The sequence below is a fragment of the Echinops telfairi genome, unplaced genomic scaffold (assembly GCF_000313985.2).
Source record: "Echinops telfairi isolate 266 unplaced genomic scaffold, ASM31398v2 ScPeMD7_7400;HRSCAF=8409, whole genome shotgun sequence".
In the NCBI taxonomy this organism is placed as follows: domain Eukaryota; kingdom Metazoa; phylum Chordata; class Mammalia; order Afrosoricida; family Tenrecidae; genus Echinops; species Echinops telfairi.
Window position 1 is genome coordinate 37,291,775 of NW_022111300.1, and position 9,925 is coordinate 37,301,699.

The window sequence follows — 9,925 nt, forward strand, 5'->3', positions numbered from 1 at the left end:
CCATTTAGGAAGTAGGTGTCTTTTTTAGCCAGCACGAGTTGGTGGCATGAACGAGGCTTTCCTTGTATCAGGACGTGTTTGTTCCGCGTTTCGAAGGCAGGAGTTCGTGGCAGGCCTGAAACTCCTACGATTGGAAATGCTCCGCCCGTTCGTTTGAAATGGCACCTGCGGACTAGCATCGGCAGGTGTCTTTGATGCTGTGTGAATTGGTCAGCCTGGGTTTAACTCACTTCCCTGGTTCTGAAGGTAAAGTATAGAAAATTTGTGTTAACCTTGGGTCAGAGGCAGGATCAGAATAACAGCCTCCACAGAAGTTCTTTCTTAAGAAATGTTTTCTCATTGTCGTCTCCTAATTTACCATCTTAATGCCCGTGGCAGTCATTTCCAAGTTGGATAGTTGATAGCGGTGAGGATTCTGTTAGTGCTGCAATTGACCCTGACATCCGTAGTGCCTCTTAATCATCATCGTAAATTTAGATTGTTTAATGGTCAGGACACCGCGAAGTTCTCTGTGATTAATCTCAAAACACTTTTTGAGGTTGGTATGTTAGCAACTCCCGTCTACAAAGGAGGAAACGAAGGCATGAGAGCCGGTCGCCACCGCTTGCCCACGATGAATTTTCAAGTGCCAGGCCTAGGAGATCTGACTTTGTGTGGCCAACTCCCTTGCCCTGCCCTCCCCCCCACTTGAACACTAAGTTCCTTAATCATAGTTCACGTTGTTAAGCTAATTGTAAGGTGCACCTTCAATGCTCATTTTTAAAGCATCCGAAGAGAAGAAAGTTATATTCAAAATTAAAAAGCATCACCATTTATGTAACTATTGTAGTTATATGAACTCCTAGAACTAGTTCATACATGTGTGTATGCATTATATATATATACACACAAATACATAGCAGTCACAAAGGTGGATTGGCATAGTGGCTGCAATACTAGGAGTCAACATAAGAACAGTTGGGAGTACGGTACTGGGCAGCATTTCCTGTTGCTGTGCATAGGGTTGCTCTGAGCCGGAATTGACTCTGTAGCCCCTACAACTGGGGTCCTCAAACTACCACCCGCGGGCCACATGTGGCCTGCCGGATGTTTTTCCCCTTTTGTTTTTTTACTTCAAAATAAGATGTGCAGTGTGCATAGGAATTTGTTCATAGTTTTTTGTTTTTTTTAACTATAGTCCGGCCCTCCAATGGGTCTGAGGGACAATGCACTGGCCCCCTGTTAAAAAAGTTTGAGGACCCCTGCCCTACAGCAACAACTTGGCCTGCAGGAGTACAAAAAATAATAATGCTAATGATAAAGTTTAACTTGATCTTACTATTGATGTGGAACCTGTACTTGGCTCTCTTATGATTGCTCTAAGGCTTGGGAATTAGGTTTGGAAACCAGAAGCCTGGTTAGAACAGTGATCTGCTCAAAGGGTATTCCTGAGAAAGAACCTGCCTAAGACTTTCACCCACAAAAGGCATTCATGTGTAATGTTTTTGTCTTTTAAAAGGTTTCTTAATGAAAATACATTGAAAAAAATCCATGGAGAAAAACCTAATTTGTTATCTGAGGATTTCTTTTGAAAGTTAAAACTACTATACTGCCATTCATGCATAATTTATATTTCATTTTATATTAAAGTAAGCTGGTCTAAACTACTAAAGTAAACTAAAATTAGTGATATTTATGTTGGTGAAGTTCAGTCAAGCCTGACAGGTTTTAGAATACCAATGCCACTAACAGGAGGGGAAATGTTAGAGGACAAGATGCACAATAAGTAACAAAAGTTACCCTACCTTTAGTTTTAGAAAAAAATAACTATTTCATAAAAGAGGAGCCCTATGACATAGTCAGTTAAGCTTTGGGCTGCTTTCTGCAAGGTCAGCAGTTCAAAACCCTTAGCTACTCCTTGAGAGGAGAATGAGGCTTTCTACTCCCATAAAGATTTACTGTCTTGGAACCCACAAGAGCAGGTCTGCTCTGTCCTAACGGGTCAATATGAGTCAGAACAGGGGCAATGAATTGAATTGTTGGTTTCATAAAAGTTAACTAATTTCTTTGAAAGACAGCACTTTTGTTACACGGCTATATTTGATACTTCAATGGATGTGAACAAAATTCAAAAGTAATGGAAACAGTTTTAGTTCTAGAGCTATTGTTTAGGAACCTGGGTGGTACAATGGACTACTCATTGACCTATTAACTACAAGATCAATAATTGGAAACTATGGCCGCTCCCCAGGAGAAAGTCATGGCTTTACACTCACATAAAGAATGGCAGTCTCAGAAACCCACGGGGACAGTTCTCTACCTGGGGTCCCTAGGAGCCAGAATCAGTTTGATAGCAGTGAGTTTGGGGTTTTATTTGAGCTGTTATTTAGGATGACAGCTAACAGAAGACTCTGGTGTCATTAGCTGCCAATTCTGATTCAGGACAACTCACGGCAGCACTGTGTCGATTGATGCACTATCCACGTTTTTATTGTTAACCTAGAGATTTAAGTTGAAATATTTTAAGTTACCATGTACCGTGATTCTCCTCATGTACCTTTAAAGACCGTTTTATTGACATGTAATTCATGTACCATGCATTTCAGTGGTTTAAATCTATTGAAAAGAGTCGTGCAGTTGTCACCACTGCAATTTTAGAGTATTTTCTTCATTCTTGTGCCCATTATTTCACATAAAGAAAATCTTACCCCAGGCCCCAACAAAAACAGTAAAATCAACACAGAAAATCCGCAACCCCAAAGAAAGCAAGAAGATTAGAAACTAGACCGAATCAGAAATGGATCCAAAGGGAAAAGAAACGATAAGATGAAAAATGTAACTTAACAATGTCTGCTGTAGCCCACTTTCTAATGCACGCTGTCTGAGGGCAAGGCTAGTTCACGTCCTTGGTCAGGGGTCGGAGGGAGTTCAATGGAGACGTCATGTGTGTCTCCCACGTCTCAGGTGGATGTCACTTGAGATGTTGACGCAGAAACTGGCAGGAATTTAGAAGGCACCTTCTGGTTGCCTCATTCCAGTCCTGCTAATGGCAGTAATGCTTCTAATGACCAACATTCTGGGAATGCTTGTAGGCCACTGAAGTGAGCCGTGGTGGTGTCATGCATGGATCATGCGTCGGGTTGCTAACCCCAAGGTCGGCCGTTGAAAGCCATCAGCCTTTCGGTGGGAGAAAGATGAGGCAGTCTGCCCTTGTGAAGATGTACAGCCTTGGAAACCCAGAGGCAGTTCCGCTGTGACTGGTAGTGTTCCTTCAAGTTGGGATCGAGTCCATCCTGGGGGATTGTTACAGGACACTGCTAAGCACTGTACTGTATGTGGAGGATCTACGTTTGAAAGCAGCTCTTTGTCCTGGAACCCAGTCGTACTGGCTTTTCGCCCCCATTTGCATGATGAGAAAACTGAAACTCAGGGAAAATAAACCCATTGCCAACCAGCCCAGAGGACCGAGTAGAACTGCCCCTCTTGGGTTTCCCAAACCAAATCTTTATGGGAGCAGACAGCCCCATCTTCCTCCCTCAGAGCTGCCAGGGGTCGGACCTCATGTGGACAGCCCAGCACCGAACCCACTCCATCACCAGGTCTCGGGGAGGTTGCGCCTTGTTCACGATCACTTGAGTTAGCAAATGGCACGGGCAGGATTTGGATCCCTGCCTTCTGACTCCCAGGCAGAGCTTGCTTTCCAACCGTTGTGCCAGACAGCCGGGGTCACCTGCAGGTCGAGTAATCAAGCTATTTTTAAGTTTTTAATGATGATAAAGCTGGGCGGGCTTGATAGTCCCCACACGTCACCATTAACTGCGCACAACTCTGCAAGCTACGGTCTGCTCCTCTCATTCTGTTGAAGAGAAAAGTGAGAGACGTTTTCAGCCAGTGGTTCCTAGACATTTGAACTTTACTGATACGTGAGGTGACCACCTTTTCCTTTTGTCATAGTTCAGAATTTAAACAAGAAGATGAGACGCCACTGTCCACACCCATATAACAAAGGGTGTGTCTTACCAGAAAGCCACGCGGGTCCTCTTGATCACAGCATAGAAACAGATACTGAGTGCTGTGAAAAACCTCTACATCGCTCATGCTTGTCTCACTTGGTCACCCAAAAACCTCCCTGCCATCAAGTGAGTTCCTACTCATAGCTACACTCTAGGACCGAGTAGAACTGCCCCCTCCCCCCATGGGTTTCTGAGCCTGTAAATGGTTAGGGGAGCAGAAAGCCTGTCCTTGGACCTGCTGCCAACTTGTGATCATTGGGCTCCTTCCTTTGGTCAGAGACTGGGGAGAAAGGTATCCAGACTAATACCAGTTCAGAGACTGTCCTTTGGGAGTTCTGAGTGTCTGGGCTGATTGCAGATTGGTGAATAGCTGAGCCCAGTGTCAAACGAAGAAGGCCTGGCATTGCAGTGGTTAAGCATTGGTCAGCTAACCAAAAGATCACCAGTTTGAATCCACCTGTTGCTCTGGGGAGGAAACATGAGCCTGTCTCCTCCCATAACTGTTTCAGTAATTCAGCCTCAACTGCCATCGAGTGGATTCCAACTCATAGGGACCGTATAGGATAGGGCAGACGTGCCCCTGTGGGTTTCTGAGACTAACTTTACGAGACCCATTGCCTCTTCTCTCTCCTGTGGAGCAGCTGGTGGTTTTCAACTGCTGACCTTGCGAATAGCAGCCCAACACTTCACCACTCTACATCACTAGGGCTCCCTCAAGAGAGACGTATAGTCTGAGGAATCCTGCGGGAGCAGTTCTACTCTGCCCTGTAGGGGTGCTGTGAGCAAGGACCCCCCTCCCTGGCAGTGAGTAAGTAGGTCGAGTCAAACACAGGTCCGTCTGACTGCAGACCTTGGGCAGGTGGCAGCGAGTCATGCCCTCTCTCTACTTTTAGTTTCTGGTAATTGGTCATTCCCAGGTGTTTGGCGATTGCCAGCCAGTTCGGACAGGGAAAGCAGCTCCAGCACCAGTGGCCTTGCACTTCCCATCTCCATCTGGTTCGTTTAGTTTCTTTCCTTGTGTCATTATTTCTCTGTTCTATGGGCTTCAGAGATCACGTGTCCTTCAAATTTGTTCTTCATTGCTCTCAAAACACTGGACTGCTATAAAACACTCACCTGCCACACCCTGGCATGTCACAGTTAGAGGATTGGTTAAATGGAGGCCATCTTGGGTCCTTTGCCAAGGACCTCTGCCATATCCGATAATGGCTTTTTGATTGATAGCCAAAACACCTTTTGATGACCATCCACAGGACTTAGTTTTCAATAATAGCCCCCTCCACCACAAGGGACACAATGAAATTGGAGCTGAACATAATGACAGTGTAGGTCCTCCACAGGACGGGTGCAGAGCACCACCCGACGCCACCTGCAGTGGGCGATGCTGCCCAGAACTGAGTGCCAGAGAGGGCTGAGCAGCCAGAAGCCCAGGTGGTCAGTTAACAAACCAAACGGATAGTCACTTCCTGTAAGTGTTGCCTGTGGGTTGCTGGGAACAGAAAGGACTGAAAGAGCACTGGAGCCAGAGTCAGCTGCAGAAAGATGTCTTCAAGACTTTACCCTCCCTACCCCCTACACAGCTGGGAATGCAGGTGTGTGCGAAGCAATGGTGGTGGTGTGGTTATGTGTTGTGCCCGGACCCGATGGTCAGCAGTTCGAAACCACCACTAGCTCCATGGCAGAAAGACTGGGCTTTCTACTCCTGTAAACAGTTACAGTCTTGGAAACCCACAGTGGATCGCTACGTGTCAGCATTGACTCGATAGCAGTGAGTTTGGTTCAACAAGATGGGGAGCATCTGGCCAGCAACAGCCAACATCACCCACCTCACCAAAGAGAATCCATTCCAGCCATGAGTACTTTAAATGTTTGACCAAATACAGCAGGCTCATTTTTAAGTTGATAATGTTGTTTGGCCCGTGAATGGTGCTATAAATATCCAACTGGCCTTGGCAGAGAAAAGGTTCTCCAGCCCTGGTATAAGAGGATGGCTAGCCAGGCAGCTATTAAGTATACGCTTGTTTCCCTTACCATTGTGTTGCTGTAATTAGTATCACTACTAACATGGCACTATTTTCCTCATTATAAAAGTAATAGGTATTCGTTGTAGAAACTTGGTTTCGTGTGGAGAGGGCAGCTTCCCTGGTGGAATGCCAGCTGTAGTCTGGTCAGTGCCCGTGTCATCAAGCCTGAAAGAGCCCACAGAGAATTTTGGTCAGGAGCCCAGCTCCTCCCCGCCTAGTTTAAGAGCCCCCCTCTCAGCTGTGCTGGTGCAAGGGAAGGACCAGGCACTAAATCTGCTTGGATTGGTTCCTGTCCTCAGATGATGGCCACACCAGGGCCAGGAGCCACAGGCGGCAGGCTGGGTTTTATGTACTTATTCAACGTTGGGCGCCCTACCCCTTTCTTTCCCATATGTTTTCTTCATTGCCTGGGGCTTCCATGGGACCAGGGTAGAGCTAGCCCTGAGGCTGATACATATCCCAACTGGTGACTGGTGGGTCTGAACTTCACACCTTGAAGTTAGTACGCCAACACATAACCCGTCAGGGGACTCAACCACCTCTGTGAGCTAGCCTTACATGTAGCCAGTTGTTGAGTGTAGCTGATGCTGATTCATGGTGATTCTCGGGCATGTCAGAAGAGAACTGTGCTCCGTAGGGCTGTTATAGATGATTTTTCGAAAGGAGATCACCAGGCCTTATTCCCGATGCACCTCCAGGTGGACTGGAATCACCAACCTTCTGGTCTGCAGCTGTGAGCCTTTGGGATCACATGAGTCCTACAGATCTCCTTCCGTCCTGTGTTTGTAATATGAGAAGTTACCTGTGTTTTCCTTTTTTTACCTATTTGCCTCCAGCTGCTGTCTGTCTGGTTCCAATTTTAGCAGAGATTGGTTTCCTTTTTCCTTAAGTCATCTTTTGGTCTTAATTTTACTTGCTTTAAAGACATTATTAAAATTATATAACATTTTATCTTATTCTCTGGCTTGGTCATAAAATTCTCTAATAACTTGAGTGATAGAACACTTTTCTTGTTAAGTCTTAAATGTTATTACTCCTTTGCCCGTGTTTCTTCATTTATCATCACAATTACCTGTGAGATAACGTTGGTGGTGGTGGTGGGGGGGGGTTCTTCAGTGGAATACCTGGGTGGTAGAAGCGACTAATGGGCAGCTGGAGCCCTGTTGGTGCAGCTGTTACTCGCTAACAGTTCAAAACCACCAGCTGCTCCACAGGAGGAAGACGAGGATATCCACTCCCGGAAGAACTATAGTCTCAGGAACCCACAGGGGCTGTTCTGCCCTGTCCTATAGGGTCACTCACTATGAGTCGGCATCGACTGGTGGCAGTGAGTTTGGTGTTTTGTGGGGTTTTTTTTTTTGGTTTTTTGCTTACCTGAAAAGTTGAAAGTTTGAGTCCATCCAGAGAGGTGCCTCGGAAGAAAGGCCTTGATGACTGATGTCCAAAAGTCAGCCAGTGAAAACCTGGGTGCGATCCTGGAGCACTGCGGTGAGAAATGATGGGGCAGGAATGCAGCATTTGCATCATGCATGATGAGACCACTGAGACGCGCGACATCATTCCAATAATAGGCCTTTCTGTTCCCTAGAAAACACAGTCAGGGAATTGCTCGAGCTCCGCGTCTCCCCAGCAGATGGGTGGATAGCCTTGGGGAGTTGAGATTGAGTAATAGCGGAGTAGTCTGTGTGACTCCAAAAATAGTTATATGTGGATTATGTCCCAATAAAACTGTTAAAAAACAAACAAAAAAAGCCGCTGTTTGCAGCGGGTCATTGGGTTGCTTTGAGCTGCTGGAACATCTCTAGAAGGGTCTCAGTGCGATTTTCCGGGTTTCATTCTATAGACAGACATGGAGAAGACCTTCAGAAATGAAAGCATTTCACAGCGCTTCAATAGATGTGTGAAGAGCTTGGGTTGCTGGCTTCTCCTTAGTCATCGTCTCTGTTCTTCCTGTTTTGTACCTTCTCTGTCAGGGCTTCTCTCATCGATTCTTAACGTTCCTCCCTGAAGATGTGAGCAAAGCCATCATGCTCTCTTGATCTGGCCACCTGTGCAATGCTTTTCACCTTATTTCTCAAAAATCAAGAAACCTTTCCAACCATTCCTTCATGCCATTTTATTTCCGTGCATGCTTTCACTCTTTAGAGCTTGATTGCTTCGTGTCTGTCTGGTAGACAGGATGCCTTCGTTGGCAGCGGTCTAAGAATGGCCTACACCGTGCCGCTCATAAGACTGGGATCACCATCCACATCTGTCTTCTGTGTGGTGAGACCAGAAGCCTCTTGCAGGTGGTCTGGAAGCAGCAAAGCACACCTTGTTTCAGAGACTTCTGATGGAAGTGGCATCAGGGTTAGAAGACAACTTCCGTGTAGGCACCTGCAGACTGGAGAGGGTCCGTGTCCAGGATGAACTCAGCACACCTGACAGACAGCCCCCTGGGTTGAGTGACGTGTGGAACATCCAGTGATGCTGCCGCTAGTCAACATCACTGTGTGTGTGACTTTTGGGTCACAGGGATTTATAGCCTCATAACAAGAGTCAGCACACTTTCTTTGGTAAATGTCTTGCCCATTGAGGGTCACATACATTTCTGTCACTTATTTGCTTGTCTACAACCACATTACATTGTAAAGTCCATTCTTAGAGCCTCATAAAAACAAGTCACCAGCCTATATTTTTTAAAGAAAATCAAGCCCAGCTTCAAGTGCAAAATATGCCACTATAAAACAATAGAGGCTTGGGATGCTCTGAAGCCAGCACCTGTCTTTCTGATGGTGACATTTTAAGCATCCACAGCTCCCTGCCATTGAGTTGGTACTGATTCGTAGGGACCCTGTGTAGGATAGAGTAGACCTGCCCTGGTGGACTTCCAAGGCTGTAAATGTCCACAGCAGCAGACAACCTCATCTTTATCCTATGGACTTGCTGGTGGTTTTGAACTGCTGAACTTGGGGTTAGTAGCCGAACGGGCTATGCTACCAAAGTTCCTGTTTACAACCTGGTGCATAGTTCTTCCCCTAAAAGAACCCATGGCAGACATGAGAGGAAATTGAAATAGGGTGAAGTTTCTGTTAAGAGTTTCAGGGAGGAACTCTGCTGTTTGCAGCTCCTGTGTAAATCTAAAATTACTGGAAAATTTGAAGTTTATTTTAAAAATCGTGGTGTAGAAAGATAGGCCTTTTCTCCTGAGATGTCCTTTACTTGGTCAGTAGACTTTTGTTTTGGCATTCTAAACAAATGCCACCTCTCCAGCAGACTTTGTGTGATTGATGTGCTTCTCGAAGTTCAAGCTGTGTCCGGGGTGGCTTTGCGTTCTTCTCGTCCCAAGGCTGCTCCTTGGCAGTGGGAATTTTGAAGAGAAAGGTGAAGCCTTTTCCTGTAACATGTTACAAACAAAGTCTTTATCTTTCTGTCCTGAGCCTAATGCCATTTCAGTGTCCCCTGAGATGGTAATCATGCCATTGGAACTGCATGCACTCTGATGCATGCACTGTTTAGATCCTTGTCATTACTTTGAACTTGTTTCAAGGGGTTGATCACATGCATTCTGCCCCTTTATCCCTTAATCTCCACTGTGCATTTACAAGGGGTCCTGGTGGCATAGTGGGCTACACTTGGGCCTGCTAGCTGCAAGGTCAGCAGTTTAAAGCCACCTGGGCTCTCTATCCAGTAAAGAGTCTAAGAAACCCACAGGGGCAGTTGTACCCTGTCCTGTAGGGTCACACTGACTCAACAGCTGTGAGCTTGGTGTTTTTAAACACTGGAAACATACAGATTATAAGAAATGTAGTAGAGAAAAGCTGAATTGACTTCTCTCTTCTCATAGTCTCCCAGGACCATAAGCTTAACAGAAGGGCAAGTAGAATTGCCTGCATCAGTACATTTTCATCTTTTTTCTTACTTCCTCCC

General features: G+C 45.9%; 1 protein-coding gene across 1 annotated transcript in view; it reads left to right on the forward strand.

Annotated features, from left to right (window-relative positions):
• Positions 1–110: 110 nt before the first annotated feature.
• The window catches only part of ME2 (malic enzyme 2), a 49,397-nt gene continuing 39,582 nt past the window's right edge, over positions 111–9,925 (forward strand). Inside the window, exon 1 of the mRNA XM_045296050.1 lies at positions 111–246. The gene's annotated coding sequence lies outside the window, so the exon portion shown is untranslated. The remainder of the gene's footprint in view (positions 247–9,925) is intronic.